The following is a 5686-nucleotide window of genomic DNA, read 5'->3' on the forward strand; positions in this document are numbered from 1 at the left end:
CCTTCGCCAGACGTGTCGCCGCGACACACACACACACACACACGCAAATATATATATATATATATATATATATATATATATATATATATATATATATATATATATATATATATATATATATATATATATATATATATATATATATATATATATATATATATATATATATATATATATATATTGAGGGTCTTCAAACTGTGAGGGTGACCCTCTGCTACGGGAACTTGTACCATTTCACTTAGAACCTCCGAAGAAGGCTGGTCCATCAGCCGAAACTGGTAGGATTAAATAAATATTTTGTTTTGTTTCCTATACTGCACTATTCTTGAAGTTTATAACTTTTATTACGGTAGCCGGAAGAAACTCTGATCATCTATTTCATATATATATATATATATATATATATATATATATATATATATATATATATATATATATATATATATATATATATATATATATATATATATAAAGCTCAAACAAGTGCATAGCAGAGTTCCGTCTGAACGTAAGTGTAAATAAACAGCGATGGTTTTGTAACGTATCTTCTGAATTAAAAACATTAATTTTGAAAGTCGCATGGCTAGACGGTACGCTCGAGATGCTTCCTCTAGAGACTGGCGTGACTGCAGTAATGTAGCGGAAAATGTGAAAATGCGTGGCAAGCAACTACACGGCCCATTTCCCTGAATGCCATGTTGGTTTCCTTTCGGTTAGTTCTTTTTTATTATTATTTGACGTGCCTTGCCGTATGGCAAGGAAGCGTCACTAAAAAAAATCAAATGTACGCATTTTTCATTTCGCATTTACCCCTGTCCCACGGGTGTCTCTCAACTCCTTTTTTACTCGTTCGTCTCTGTATCAAGGCACGTGGGATCCGTGCCGCAGGTTCGCCCATTCGCTAAATTTATTAAAACTTTTCGCAAAGGGAATTTGGCGAGCTCCCTTGACAGCCAGAGGAGTGCTGGTGCCCTCAATAAGCAGTAGAAAGAGAAAAATAAATAAAATGCATTTGCAATGCCTCTGCAGTCGACGCAGTATACATGAGAGCGAGATTAAAAAGTATTGTTGTTATATTATTCATTCGTAACACGCATTTTTAAAAACAAACTACATCTAATAATATTATGTGGGGTACTACGTCCCAAAACTCCGATATAAAAATGAGACACTGTAGTGAAGGGCTCCGAAAATTTCGACCAGCTGAAACTGATATCCCACAGTACACGGGCACTATACGGAAATGTGAGCACCACGGCTATGATCGAAGCCGTGCCCTTCGCGTCAACAGTAGAGCACTCTAACCTCTGCTCCCCCACCATGGTCTGAAAAACAAAATATACTTAGACGAATGATTTCACGTACACTCTCCACACCGTGCCACTCGAAAAACCGTCGTGCCCTCATTTTGAATAAATCTGCCTCTGTGCGCACGGTCGAAAATGTTTGCGCATCTCAGTCTGCTCTTGTTGTAGCTCTCTTTAATTCAGATCGCTTCGGGAACATGTAGCAATGCGTGACACCGATACTATGTTTGGACCGAAAGTCGCACGGCTGGAAAAAGTGCTGAGTAACGGTACACCACTGCGTATCGGGCGCAGCGTGGGCTGAACGTGACCTGACTGCGTGCTCAGCCGCCTCTGGGAGGACAACACGATTGAGGCGATGTCACCGTTCCGAATAAATCGATGTTAACTTCTCCCTTCACTGGACCACCCCATGTGGTTCAACAAGCGTGAACCAATATAAAAGGGCAATGATGCGAGAGCAGCGCGCATCATCATTGCTCGCCACGTGCTCTCGGATAGATACGAGTTTCTCAGTCGATAAGATCTAAAAATTGACTGCCACTTTATGAATTCCCAAGTGTGTTCGGTGAAAGCCTGGGGTCGTTTGACTGACTATGCCATAATACTCGTCTTCTTTTTGTTTTTTCTTTGTCTTTTTTACACTCTGAGCAATCACGTGATAGGTGAAAGTGTAAGAAGGAGGTACCATAGTGTGGTGGCGCTACTGTTGCTTTGCTCCGGTGTGCCATCACGTGATTCTTGAGAGAGTGAGACGATTACACTCTGAGCAATCACGTGATAGGTGAAAGTGTAAGAAGGAGGGACCACAGTGTGGCGGCGCAACTGTTGCTTTGCTCCGGTGTGCCATCACGTGATTGTAGAGAGAGTGAGGGGATTACTCTCTGAGCAATCACGTGATAGGTGAAAGTGTAAGAAGGAGGGACCAGAGTGTGGCGGCGCAACTGTTGCTTTGCTCCGGTGTACCATCACGTGATTGTTGAGAAAGTGAGGGAAAAGGCTATCGCACAGATGGAAAGGCAACAATCGCACAGATTGACAGTGCGAATATGAGCCATTTTAGAGGCATGCAGATCCTGGAACGAGCCCAAGCCGTGATCGAGAGGAACGGCTTGGCGGCCTACTTGGCTTGCCCCCATATTCTAGAACGTCCCTTCACTCAACGCTCCACCTTCACTCGAGGAAGCCGATGGGAGCGCCGTCTCTAGTCACGACAAGTCACTGCACATCAGCAATAATCTGCTGCGATTCTTGAGTAACGAAGCGCCATTTTCAGCCGAACGGTGGCGCAGTGCTCAACTCTTTCAAGTGAAGGGCGGAAGTCGAGCCAAGGAGCGTTTGTGAATACGGGGGGTTAGCCTCCCTCATCCCTAACCCTTTCGACGAATAAAAATTGTCACTCACTTGCCATGAAAACTGATTTTAACGCCGGAGCTGTTCTAGCTTGGCCTGAAATGTCGTGACCAAAAACTATCGCTATCGTGACGCGGAAGGCGCTCTCTTCGCCCACTTCTGATTCGCTCTCAGAACACGTGTGCCGATTTGTTCAGCTTATGGCAAGGGGGAAGCACTAAATTTTATAGAGATGCGAGGATTGACGTGGTGGGCGAAGAGAAAAAAGAAGACAAAAAAAAGTATTCTTCATCGGGCAGTGGGATTCGAACGCTCGTACACTGAACTCGAAGGCGGATGTCTTAAGCACGCGGGCATCCAGGCATGGCGAGGGAACATAGGGCTAGCCTTGAGAGAAGTGGGTAGCAAGGAGCTAGTAATGGGAAATGAGTGAGGAGGTAATGATCAAGGGAGATAGCAAATTATATAATATAGAAAATAAAAACAGATAAAAAGAAGTGCAGAAAGAGAGATAAGGAAATCGAATATAAGAAATCGATGGATTGATTGATTTAATTGATATGTGGGGTTTAACGTCCCAAACCACTTATGATTATGAGAGACGTCGTAGAGAAGGACTCCGAAAAGTTCGACCCCCTGGGGTTCTTTAACGTGCACTCAAAGTTGAGCACACGGGCCTACAACATTTCCGCCTCCATCGGAAATGCAGCCGCCGCAACCCGGATTCGATTCCGCGACCTGCGGGTTAGCAGCCGAGTACCTTAGCCATTAGACCACCGCGGCGGGGCTAAGAAATCGATAGGAAGAAAAAAACGTTAAAAAGAAGCAAGCGAAAATAGAATGAGAGTGAGGCAAAAATGGGAAAAAAGGTAAAGAACAATATAAAGAGATAGAGATACAAAAGAAATGGGAATAGAAAAATGCTATAGGGGCAGCAACAACAGAGAGAAGAGAGAAAAAAAGAAAAAGACGGGAAAAAAGAAGATAAAGAGAAACAAAGAAAGCCTCCCATTTCTCTACATATAAAGAAAGATAGGTTGTTCAGCGTGAGGCGACGGGCCTATGCTTCGTTCAATTAAGCTATGTGCGACAGGTGGAACTTTGCGCATTTTTCCCCTTTGATTTCGATAAGTTATGGCAATAGTCGTCCGGAGAGATATTGTTTTCTTAAACGTGGGCGCAGCCGTGCCTACTTGGCTCCATTTAGGCTTCTGCTAGAAAGTCAGAGAGTTCAACGTGACCCTAATATAACTACATATTCGTGAAACTGAGCTACAGAGCTTTGCATTCACTGGGTGTGATGGAGTTTTGTGTAGTACCCGCGTGGCAGTGGCTTTCCCTTATTCGCGTTCTCGACATATAGGTGTGGCTAACATGTACTTGCGGCTGCCCTGAGCGTACTTTCTTGTTGTTTTCTTGTTACTTATGTCATATAACAAAAAAGAAAAAGCTGCAAGTCCACTCAAATATTCAGAAGCTAAGTCTTCATTGAATCTCATTACTTCCGTTTCACTCTTGCACACACACTGTAGCACGTTGTACAAAAATTACCGATTGAAAAGTGACATCGTATTGAGTATAACGACTGAGCAGTCGATCCTGACCACCACATTATGTGGCTCTAAATCTGGCTACTAAAAGTAATCGTGACTTTGTGGTAAGTGTTGGTCGAAATCACGCCTATGTTAGACGAACTGTCCACGTGATACACGAAATAACGAACATTACTTGGCCCTAAAGTTCTTGCTTTTCAATAACACTGTGCGTGTGCCCAATATCAATCATACCGTCATACAATCAATACTATGCTACTTCTCAATTATACAATCACTACTGGGCGTGCTTCGCTTCGCTATTCAATCAATTATTCGCTAGTTTTCAATCATAATACACTGTGCACGCATGCCTGTGCTGTTCTGTCAGAAATCCTTAGGCATATGCTTCTGCATATGCATCACCGTTCGTCTCTTGTATTACGACAGTCACGTACGCCAACACGAGCCGACAACTAGAAAACAACTGAAAAAGCTGCAATTTCGGGTTTTATACGTATAAGGCTGAACCGTATCTGTGGTAATTCTTTCACGAATGCGCTGTACGCAGTGAGATCCACCTCTGCGAATTCTAATATCCAAGAACGTAGCATGGTACTCAAAGTGCACACACCCGGAAGGATGGTAATTAGTATATGCAGATATATAATGTATCGGTGAAAGAATTGAAGAAAAAGTCTTATGAGTTGAACAAAGTGAAAGTGGCTGACTGGGCTAGTTGGTTTTGCATACTTGAGGTTCAACAAAGCGAAAAAATACACGGCGGACATGAAAAGGATGGGACAAGCGCAGACCAAAAAAGAAGCTTCACATCCTGGGGCACCACAAGTATGCTAAACCAACTGGCCCAATCAGTCACTTTGTTAAGTTGCATTTCTATTCAAGCGAGTTTCTTTCCATGTGTCCCTCTTCATCCATCTGTGTTGATAACCCTCATCGCCATTCCAGTATGTCGTGCTCGCGCCTTCACTTTTTGCATCCGTTTGAAGCAGCTGGCCCCGGATGTAAAGCTTTTTTTTGGCCAGCGCTTGTCCCGTCCTTTCCCTGTGCGCCGTGTATTTTTTCGCGCTGTTAAACCTCATGTGAAAGACGCGAAAATGAACGCCTTGCATCAGATGGCATAACTTGCCCCCTGCGTAAGCAAACAACAAAAATAAGAATGCTAATTTACTGTGTGGCGTTGCTTATTTGTTTAGCACGAGTGAAAGTTGGGTGAGTGGGTGTAGAGATTCATGCTTTAAAATGCGTGGTAGGATATCCGCAAAAGAAAGGCTGAAAACATCGGACGACGTGCTATGAAGGTTTTTTTTTCTACACTCTCAACACCTTGCCTCTATAAAATCAGCTGCAGAAATCTCACTTTTGCGTAATTTAAGCTCAAGGCGCTGCATAGTTGGTTGGCAGGGACACCGTAGGGGAGATATTAAGATGAAGTTTTGCCAGGTCTGGATTTTCAAAATGCATCGATGGAAA

Source organism: Rhipicephalus microplus, chromosome 9 (assembly GCF_043290135.1).
Source record: "Rhipicephalus microplus isolate Deutch F79 chromosome 9, USDA_Rmic, whole genome shotgun sequence".
NCBI classification, from domain to species: Eukaryota; Metazoa; Arthropoda; class Arachnida; order Ixodida; family Ixodidae; genus Rhipicephalus; species Rhipicephalus microplus.